We start from the raw sequence: 11,319 nt of genomic DNA on the forward strand, positions 1-11,319 counted from the left end.
CACACGTGCCCAGGATGCGGGGGGAGCATCGGACGCGGCTCACCCCTCCGTGCAGCTGTCCTCTGCTCACCCCATCCCCCTTCCCTGGCCAAAAGCTGCGGGACAGGGAGGGGTTGGTTAAGCTGAGACTATGGCTCCCAAGACAAGGGAAGGTTCCTTAATCCCCAGACACCTCCAGAGCAGGATGCAGTGGCACTGATGGCACTGGGACCATTTTTTGGTAGGTGTTGTCCCGTCACTGGGTGACCTGTCATCCCCCAGTGTTACCATGTAAGCTTCCACCCTGGGCAGCGTCGCTGGGTTTGCGTCGCTGATGTCATTCTCCAGAGATGTAACGTCTGCCAGAGGAAGCTTGTCTGGGGCACGCTGGGCACCTCCATCTCACCATCGCCACTGCAGGCTGACCCGGCAATCGGTCGCTGGCTGCGTTACGTGGATGTCATGCGTGGAGATGTGCCACCTGCTTTGCCTCACCCTCTGTCAGCGGCAGTGCCACCCTGCGCCCGTGGCGCCAGGTCTGCCCAGACCTCACACCGTGTGTGGGGAGGGCCAAGGGCACGTGCAGCCCTGCCCCGTGCTCTCCATCCCGCTGGAGCCTCCAGTCTGTGGTCCTCTGCGGACTGCCCTGGCAGGGAGCCCGCAAAGGCTTATGAAGAGAAGATTCTCTCTCGGGAGAGTATCCTCCCAACAGGGACACAACGAGTGGCTCGTGTGTGCACCGAGATGAGGTGCATCAGTGCCAGTTACCAAAACAAGCCTTCCTCCTTTTAACGCTCTTTCGATAAGAATCTAACAGCGTGCGCAGGGTGACTGCCGGAGCAGGGTCGGGGTGGGACTGAAGGCAGGAGACAGCTACAGCTAACAAGGGAGCAATGAGAGAAAAGAGACGAAAGGCAGGCAGATGGCATGAATATTAGTGCATGAAAATGACTAACACTCTGAGAATTTCCCAGTGTACTTCTGACTGGTTTGGGCTTGCTTTTATAATTAATTTATGGAAAGCACCTAAATTGGGAATAAACACAATCTCGCAAATCCCTTCTAATCTCTGCCTGTATTTTTGAAACGATACCCTGAAGGTATAGTTTCTTACAATGATTAAACTGTTTTCCTTTTAAGAATTAAAAGGGACTTTTTTCATGTGATTGTGCAGAGCATTAGTGGTCAGGACCGAACTCAGAACTGTTTTAGATGCAATCTATTGTTGGAAATGCCCGGATGGGGGCAATTCCCCACGAGACCACCGGGTGCTAAATCTGCCAGTATTTTAATTTTGGTTTCATGTATTTTAACGCAAAATATGACCCAGTGTGTTATCAGCCACCTAATGACTCAGGAGCTTTCTAACATTAGCATAAATTTGGAAACGTCCTTTAGAAGAAAAAAATAAATTTATATTTCTTTAAGTTGCTGCTTCTCCCTGACAATAAAAGCAAAACTCCCTCCCTTGGGCAGGATGTGCAGAAGGGGCTCAGGGAGGTGGCGCAGCACAAACCACGCTGCAGTTCTGGGTGTCTGAGAGCACGCGGGAGCGAGCGGATCCGTGCAGCTTCGCACATGGGGAGAAGCCTGTAGCGTTACGGGTTTTGCTTCGCAGTCACCGCGACTTGCACTTTGGTTCCTACTGGTACTCACATGGGTTTCTTCCTGCTACAGCTGCTGGTGGGGCCACATGTCCCCCCACGGAGGGGAGAAGCAGGAAGGGGCGGACAAGCACAGCGGTGCCCTGCGATGCTTTCTGCTGGTTCCGGTGTGATAAGGGACCACTGGGATGGCTTGCACAGCTTCTCACCTGGCCCCCGGAGAGCCCCTGGCAGCAGAGCCCGCAGGGGCTCCATGGACCCATGGCCCCTCTCCACAAGGCACGTGCGTGACGTGGCCAGAGGACTGGGGAGGGTCAGCTCGCAGGAGTCACCACCGGCTGCCTCGTCCCACATCCCTTTGTGCCACACCCGGCTGGTGGTGGGAGGGCAGCCAGTGCATGCGGGAGGATCCCGGCCAGAGAGCGCGGAGAGGGAAGACGGGCACTGCCTGTTGCGGCGATGGCTGCTGACGGCGCTGTCACCATCTCACACTGATCTGCAGGGTGGTCCCCGGGCCTCACTTTGCCTCCATGCTGCTGCGCGTTGAGGCTTCGCTGCACCTCTGCAGCTTGCCAGGACCACAGTGGCACCTCAGAGACGCTGTTGTGCACGAGGAGACCCCAGCCTGTCAAGATCTGCTGTGGGCATTGGGATGGCACTGGCCCAAGGAGGGAGGGCACGTCGCTGGAGTTTGATGGGGTTCGTGGCCATGGGGCGGTGCTCGGGAGGGGTCCAGTAGTGAGGACATGAGGATGCAGGAAGGAAGAGGGGTGTTTATTACATAGCTTATCGTGTTTCAACATGGAAATCAAGGTAAGCATTACCCAGGGCACAACCTGTCCCTTTGATTTGGCCTTTGCAGCTCAGTCATGCATAGGAGAAGCCTTTTCCTTGTTCCCTCCAGCAGCATCTCCTTGTAATGGCTAATGGGAAAATATCGCAGCAGTGAAAAATTCTCTCACCCTCATAAACACAATGACAAGGCTAAGTGATCCGTCCGCAGCGCAAGGAGCGCGCTTGGGCTGCATGTCTCAGATGAATGCTTCCCATTTTGCAGGCTGTTTGCATGTGCTTTATGAGCTCTCGCAGTAACTCTGGCGACTGCCAGACAGATGACAGGAGAGGAGCCCGGCTGCTGCTGGTGCTGCTGGCGGCGTGCAGATGGGACCTCTCCCTCCGCGGGTGCAGCCTCCCGCCCGGCCGGGAGGGCGAGTGCCGGCAGCGGCAGCCGGGGCCACCTGTGCTGCAGCCCCTCCGTGTCCTGACGTGGCCCCGTTCCCGGCGACGCTGCCCGCGTGTTCCGTGGGGCTGCGGCTTCGCGCTGCTGGGGCAGAGGCCAGAAGCTGGGTTGGAATTTGGAAAGTCCACACCGGGGTATTTATTTTTCTCCTGTTGCAGATGTTTGTTCGATCGCGACCTTCCCAGGGGTCCACACGCTCCGTTTTGCTTAACGGTGTCTCAGACACGTAGGATTGCTGGATTTAACATAGTTTTTCTGTTCTTTGGGGGAAAAGAAGAGAGAGGAGGAAAGGTTGAATGTGATCTTTGTTTTCAGAATATTACTGCAGTAATTAAAAATGCTTTGGAAGGTGTTCTGTTCCCACAAGTAATAAATAGTTTTGAATGTTTTGCCCCATTAATTCCATATTAGTTAAATACGTATTTTTTATAACATGCGTATTCACTCACCTGCTTACTGTGACAGTTAAATGCATATTTAAATATGCATTATGCTCTTTAATGCATAGTAATTATGTGGTAGAGAGCGAAGACTCTTTGTGAGCCGCCCCTTTCAAGGGAGCAGACGTCTGTGTGTGCAGTCTTGCGTTGACTCGGAAGCAAACCGCGTCGGGTCTGCTGAGGTGACGGGGCACGGCCGGGCTGCGTGTGCTGCCCCGGCTCGCGGTGCCCAGTCGGAGCCCTGGGACACGACGGACATGATGCCTCGGGACTGTGCCTGTTGCCAGCAGCCTCCCACTGCGGCCACCCTGCTGTTCACATCGCTGGGGCGCGCGCTCGCAGAGGGAGCCCCTGCCTTTTGCAAAGGGTCAGGTTTTCGGGTGAAAGGAAGAGGAAAGGACTGCGGTGGTGCCCCAGTTGGCTTCAGCCCGCGGCTCCGCCAGCTGACCTGGTGTGTCCGGAGGCAGTGATAGACCCTCGCTGGTGCAGCGGGGTGGGGGGGGCCGCTTCTCTCCCAGGGACCACGTGCACCTTCTGCTGTAGCAAGTGCTGGCAGGGAAGGGTCCGGAGAGCTCACTCAGAATCCTTTTTCTCCTGCAGATCTCAGCAGAACGGGTCACGGTTTGAGATGCCTGAGCTCAGCATAGGCTCCAGAGTAGGTGACCACTGTTGCCAAAGTGGCAACTCTGGCGAACCTCAGCTGGACACTTCGCCTTGTCAGATTTTGTAGGAAACATTGGTTGTGTTCTTTCGATGGCCACTGTCGGCTGGCGTGCTGAGTCGGGAGCTGTCTTGGCGACGCCAGTTGGCATTAAATAAAAGCTGAAGCCTGCGCGGTGAGGGGAGCAGGACCGGCAGCACCCGGGACAGGGCGGGCCATCCCCAGAGTTGCCGTCACCTCTCAGGATTACCTGGTTTTGCTTTTGGGCTGTAGTTCATTACAGCAAATGCTCAGCAGAGTCATCATCATCATCTGTTACAGAGACAGAAAAGACCTTTCGTTAGGTCACCCGATAACTGAGGGGCTGTCTTTGTGTCTGAAAGCTCACTGGCCTTTCTCAAGTGCACCCAGATGTCATCTCCTGTGACAGCACCCTGATCTCCTGCCTCTGCCTTGGGCGAAACATCCAGCAGCTCCTGGAGGGTGAACCGTCGTGCTGGGCAGACCCTTCCCTCCTGCCCTGCTTCCTCCTGCTGCCACTTCCAGCTGCTTCCTGAACTGTACTGCTGCCTGGGACGATCCCTGTGGGGATTAACTGCCCTTGAGCTCCATGCTGAGCTCCCGGTGCAGCTGCCTGTGTCCAGACCCGGCATGCAGCACTGGCACAGCAGACCAGGGGCAAAGCCAGGAGCAAAGCCACGCTGCTCTCCATGCTAGCCGTGCCTTGTCCCCATCTCAGGCCACTGTGGCTGCGGAGAGCCGTCTCCACGGCACGAGCGGGGCAGGCAGCACACGCACACCAGCTGCTGCAGCTGCGGCACCTCGCGCCCCTGGGAGCTCACAGAGCTGCGGTGCCAGGGGCAGGGCAGGACGCATTTGCCTCTCCTTGGCCAGAGCTGAGTGCTGTGGGACCTTTTCATTGGCACCACACGTTCAGGAGTGGAGCTGCATGGGACCACCTGGGTGCTCCCGTCCTGCTGGTGCAGTCTCTGACCTCACCTCACTGTTAACTGCCATCTCCTCCTCCTCACCAGTGCCTGCCTCCAGCAGCTGCACAAGCCCCATGGCCCCTGCTCCACAGCCATGCCCGCTGGTGCTTTTTCCAGCCCTTGCGCCCTCTCTGCACCTTTCTGCTTTTGAGACAGCAAGACTTTGAGGAAAGGGACCCGCTTGCTTTTCCTGGCGTGGTCCCAGGCCAGCTTCGTGGCCTGGAAAGGTCCCAGTCCTGTACATGGGTCCTTCCAACGGGACGTCAGCTTCCGCTGGCCATGTCCTTGCCGCAACCGCTGGCCTCAGGTGGGACCGCTCCGTGAGCAGGAGTCGAGGGCACAGTGTGGCGCCAGGCCTGTTCCCGACCGGATGCCCCTCGGCAGTGCCAAGGCTGCGCCCTGTCCCCAGGAGCTGTGACTGGCCCTGGCAGCATCACCGTTCTGATGTGGCTGTGCTTCCAGAGATGGGTTCGGCTGCAGTTTTCTTAGGAACAATGCGCTGCTACTGTATGGTACCAGATTGTACATCAAAACTATTATTTCCAACATCTCTGGCTTAATTGTAAAACTATAATACAAATGACATTGGGGGTTTGCTGGAGTTAAATTTTAATAGCAAGCCAGCGCCCTTTTAATGACATTTTATACATTTAAATTGGGCATGATCCCTTTGGGAACAGTAATTTTATTCATGGAGATTATGTCTAATTTGAATATAAAAACACCACTAAAAAGATATTGGATTTGCTATTTTTCACTTGCAGGAGCGCTGGAGTCCAATCTTCCCAACTGACTGGGCTTTGGTGGATTAAAAGAAACCAACAAAACCCCCAACTTCTCTGCAGCAAAGAGATCTGTGTCCATACAACTGCGACTGCCCGGCGGGTCCTGCTCGGCTTCCTGGCTGCGCCGGAGTGCTGAGCACCGTACCAGCCCTCTGCTGCAGCCGTAGGCTCTGCCTGCCCCTCGCCGGCTGTGGCACCGGGCGTCAGGGGATGAGGGGAAGGAAGCCACGGAGCAGAAAGGTGCCAACTTGCTAAGAAAAACACTCAAGTCCTCTGTCGGGGTGGCTGGCTGAGGACATTGGGGCCGCTTCGGTGCACACCACTGTTGCGGCTCTACTGTGCTGTGCCGAGCACACGCCTGCTCCGCGTGGTGCTGCAGGAGGAAGAGAGCCAGCGGGCAGGTGAGGTCTGCAAATGAAAACCAGCTCTGCTCCCAGCCAGGGACTGGGATAAAACCAAGCTGCAAAACCCCTTAGCTTGCTGGGGGAGTGGGAGGAGAGCCTGGGCATGTTGGTGCGCCTGTGCAGGAGAAGCGGATGGTGGTGAGGACCTGAGGGCGCAGCAGTGGCTGGGGTGGGCTGCATTAAGGGTCCTGAGTCTCGGCACATGGGACTGCGTGCAGCCCGCCCTGGCCGGGAGCCGTACCCTTCGGCACGGCAGAGCCGATAACGGCGCTGACACTGACGTGCGCCTGCACAAAGCTGCAGCCTCATCTCTGAGACGGGATAAACTGTTTGGCCTTTGGACAAGATTATTTCTGTTCAGAACAGGATTGTTATCACTTAATTGAAAATAATTATCCAATGCAAATTGGCTTGAAGTTGGCAGGCTGAGTTGAGAAAACGGTGCGTTTCCGAGCTGTCCTGGGGAGAGCTGAGTGTGGTGGCAGAGCAAGAGGCTGGGACTGGAGCAGGACCCTGCGGGGCAGACGTTCCCTCTGCAACACCCACACCCTGCAAGGAGAATGGGGGGGCCCATCCTGCCTGCCTGGTTCTTTCATGCACTGGGACCCTCCAGTTTGCTTTTCCAAAGCTTGGACAAGCTTTGAATCTCCCCTGAGAGTGGGAAGCATCAATCCATCAGCAGACAGCCCCGACCAGCACCGTCCTGTTCCCGTCTCTGTCATCGGCTGCAGACAGCATGACAACATGGGTGCAAACGAGACAAGATGTGACTTTAACCTGGGACTGGTTCAGAGTTATGCACCACTGTCAGCCCGTTGGGCGCTGCAGGAGTCTGGTGCTTCATTTGGTGGAGGAGTGCTGGGGAAGGCCACGGTGCCTACGCGGCTCCTGTGAAGGCAGTGGGAGCATTGGCACTGGAACCAGCTTCTCGAGAGACCTGCTCAAGTGTAATGGAGAAAGTGGTAACAAGCTCATACCTGGGATTTCTTTACACAAAGGACACAGCTCTTCTCTGCTGTTGATCAGCACAGCTGCACTCGCATCCAAGGGATGGAGACAGCAGGTGCCACAGCTGAAAATGTGGAAACCTTTGGAGAACCAGGCAGAAACAGACCCTCTGGTGCTCTGACCCAAGGGGGCATCTAAGCTCGGCCAGGATTGTGCCTCTTCCGCTGAACCTGTTCTTGTTACGCACAAGCAGCCCATCATTCAAAACGTCAACTGCGTCAGCATGTTGTCACCAGAAAATGTTGTCCAAGGAGAACCAGAGATCCCTATGTGTCTCTGTGAGATTTCCCCCACCTCATCCCCCTCAACACCTGATGAATCTTCCACTTTTGGGGTCCCTGTGGCCACCCTTGTCTGCAGGCTCCACGGGCCACGGTCAGCCTGAGGAGAGGAATCTGCCAGGGAAGACCTTGCCCAGTGGAGATCACCCGGCGACTTGTCCTGCCCTGGATGAATGTGGACGTGTGTCTGGTGAGGAGCCTTTGGGCTTTTGTTGCAATGCAGCAGTGCTCTCCCTGTCTGTCTACCACAGGGAAAGCCAGCGATGCCAGCCGTAGCCCACGGAAAGGCGCAGGGACTCTGACTGTCCGAGGCCATCCGCATCAGTGGGGACAAGCTCTCCAAGGGGAGCAGGCCCTAGGGCAGAGCCCGGGTCTTTGGCTTCCCATTCAAAGGGGAATGCAGAATCACCCCACTTTGTCAGCTCTGCGCTCCAGCCCCCTGCCCCGCTTCTTGCGTACAGGCGTACGGGAGGGACCCCGACCCGTGCAGGGGCTGCAGGAGGGCCGGCAGAGGAAAGCAGCAGCAGATTCTGACTCCGAATCCGGCTGGTGTCTGCATGTCCACGCTGCTGTCCCGCCACTGAGGACCTGCACCCACGGTCCAGGGGCTCCCCGTGGCTGTTCTGCCCTCGGTGCTTTCTCCTCACCTTTTTCTTTTTTTCTGCCTGAACGGGTTTGGATTAGACAAGACTGTTCTGAATGTACCCAATGCCTCTGCCAGTGCACAAATACAAGAGAGAATACCGAGTTTCCACAACAGTTTTTATATGATTTGACCAGACTGGTACAAGGTTAATTAAAAACCCTAATTTTTAAATGCAGTTTCATCAGAAAAAGTGTAAAATGCTTCTGCAAGAATCTCTGTCAGGACTTTTCAAAGATAGTGTACTTTACCTGGCAAAGCACAATTAGACACAGTCAAATATTGTCCCGGTTAAAGACTATTAATTTTCCTTACATTTGTCATGAATTAATTTTTCCAGGCTATATCAACAGTGTTTCCTTTATAAATACAACTGGCTCCTTTACATTGAAAAATTAAATTTGCTTTGATAATGAACCGAGGTGCTAATAATCGTTTTGCAATGCAAAAAAGTGCAATTACCGACTGCCGTGCCACTCGGTGCCACAGTCAGCTGTAACTGAAAGTCTGCATCAGTACTGGAGAGCACAGTGAAGGCAGCCAAGAGTTACTCAGGGTTGCAGAGACAAAACCTGCACCAGCTGGAATGCAGCGCAGGGCAGCGCCACGGGGCTGCGAGTGCCCGATCAGTCCCCTCTGCCTCTGCTGGCAGCGGAGGCGGGGGGGGGCCGGCAGGGCTGAGGGGCTTTGCTGAGCATCCCACCAGCTGGACCCTGCTTTTCAATTGGCACCCACCCAGGTGGCTGCAGGGCTCTTTCGTGCCATGGACACTGCAGGCTCACATTGATTTCCATCTCCTGCATGCTGCTGCGGTGCCAGTGGCTGGCCCATGCCGTCATGCCACAGTCCTGCTGCTACCGCCATCCCCTCCTGCGGTGTCCGGCTCTGCCACCGTCACCCACGACGGGCGGCTGTTTGTGCTGCTGGGTGCTGCCATCAGGGGCTGCGCAGCAGCTGGTGTGAATTCATTTCCCAAACGGCTTGGAAAAGCTATGCTGAGGCCATGGGGCTTTCTTTTCCTCTCCAGGATGTCCTCGTCCATGCCAGCAGCAAGGAGCAGAAGGAACATGCAGCCACCAGCTTGCATCTCCTTGCCTCAAACTTCTGTCCAGACTGAGGGTGGAAGCAGGACTGGTAGCAAAAGCCCTTCTGGCCCCCGTGCTCCTCGGAGATACTTTTACCTGTCAGGGCACACACAGGGTGGGCACGAGTCTAACCACCTTTGGCTTTCTTGCACCCATGCAGAAGACAGAAAAGCAGAGGTCTTTAGGTACCAAATTAGCGCTCTAAAGATGATGATGAGGGGTACGATCTATGCACAACGTCCACTTTAGGTAGTGCTTCCTACCTTTAACTGAGGCAGTTTTGCTAGTATACTTTAAAAGTTAAAAAAAGCTCAGAAAGTGTGAGTGTGTATTTTTAAAAAAATATTATCTTATAGCTTGGTGTTGACTTTGTTCTTTTGTTGGAAGTAAATCATTAAAGGAAAAATGGTAAGACAAAATGAAAAACCATGGTGCATAGAAAATCCACAGGAGTTCAATAGAAACCTCTTAACACACAGGCTAAGAGGAGGAGGAGGAGGATGAGGATAAAGCTTTGCTTGGGCTGCTTCAGCATGTGCTGAATTTCCCATACAGCAGGGCTCTTAGAGCTTATGTTCTGCCTAAGCCCGAAAGAACAGGATAAAAATGAATTTTTGCAGGACCTAGTGATTAGTAAGTCACAATGCTGGAGACCGGCTTTCATGGTGATTTCAGTCCCCTTGCTCCAGCGTTGCTTTAGCAAGCGCGCCCACCGACGTTTTGGCAGTAGCAGTCCGCAGAGCACCTCACCCATGTGGGCAGCTTCCCCCACTCGTGCTTCGTTAGCCTGACATATTTTTTGCCTTGTTTAAAAAGTCTTGCAGAGCAAAAGATTTCCTCGTGGAGACACGTGAGAGGGCTTGTGCCGCGACACCGAGAAGGGGGACAGGGCTTAATCCAGACTTGGCATTTCGACTCACTGCTCAAATCATCTTCCCAACCGACGCACAGGCTGTGAGCTGAACACAGCCCCTTTTCCACCAGAAGTCCTTTTGCCGACGCTGGACTTTGCCCTTTGCAGCCCCTGCAGCACGCGGGTGTTGGGGTGTCTGTGGGAGCCCCTTTGGGCAGAAGCCAACCCAGCGGGGCAAAGGCCGTCTCTGGTGGGGGCCGCTGACTCGCTGGCAGCAGAACGCAGTCCCGTCTGAAAGGTGCTTGCAAAGTCGGCACTGTAGGAGCAGCCTTCCTTGCTGATCCGGCCCGCCGAAGCCTGGCACGTCCAAGTGTCCCTGTCCACTACATCCGGCAAACTGGACCTTGGGTTGGCTTTTGCACTGGTTCTCTTACCGGGCAAAATCTCGGCGCTCTTGGAAGAGCCGTTCAGTGACATGGGTGGAACAAGATCTGTCAGTAAGAATGAGACTGTCCTGCGGCTTGCAGGTCTGCAAGGTCGCTATGGGCGGGACTGGACTTGTCAGAGTCGGGTCTAGTCCGGAGCTGCTGGGGAAGCAAAATGACAGGAGATAAAGACAGTTAATTTTGTCCCGCTCTCTGCGGGCACCACAGCTGCAATTACACCCATCGCTCCCCGGGATCAGCTCAACAGCTCATCCGGGGGATCTTGACCCTGACTCTGCTTCCTGTGTGGGAGGAGCAGGGATCTGTGCCCTCATGGCACAAACCCACCACAGCAACACCGCTTCCTGTCCGGAGTGAGAAAATGATCCCGAACCAGCGTGGCTTCCACCTCTTCTGCCGTCTCTATCAAGAAGTAACCATGGCTGCCTCCCCACATGGCGCTGGCCTCCGGCTGCTCCTACGACGCAGAGCATCCTCCTCCACACCCAGGTGGGTGCCGCAGCCGGGTACGTGCCCTCTTCCAGCCTGGCCTGGCGATGCCCCCCCCCTGGTCCTGCCCATCTGCCAGCCACGGCTCCTTCCCCACCGTCATCTACCAAGATGGACAACGTCTACCCATGCCAGCAAACACAGGTGCTGGGGCCGGAGCCCGCACTGCCATGCTTGCAATTCACGGGGTGGGAGCGCATGGGCCTCCCGCTGCTGACGGAGGCGGCTCAGGGTACCATGGCCATGGTGATACATGAGGTCCTGCCTGTCCAGCAAAGACAAGAGGTGTACTCCTCATCCCAAAGGAAAACAAAATGATGTGTTTGTCAGACAAATCAGGCTCAGGATTTCCAGAGCGGGGAGGCAACAGTGTCTTCTGAGCTGTGGTTAAGGAAGAAGGCCAAAGCCAGCG

The sequence above is a fragment of the Tauraco erythrolophus genome, chromosome Z (genome assembly GCF_009769465.1).
Source record: "Tauraco erythrolophus isolate bTauEry1 chromosome Z, bTauEry1.pri, whole genome shotgun sequence".
Lineage (NCBI taxonomy): Eukaryota > Metazoa > Chordata > Aves > Musophagiformes > Musophagidae > Tauraco > Tauraco erythrolophus.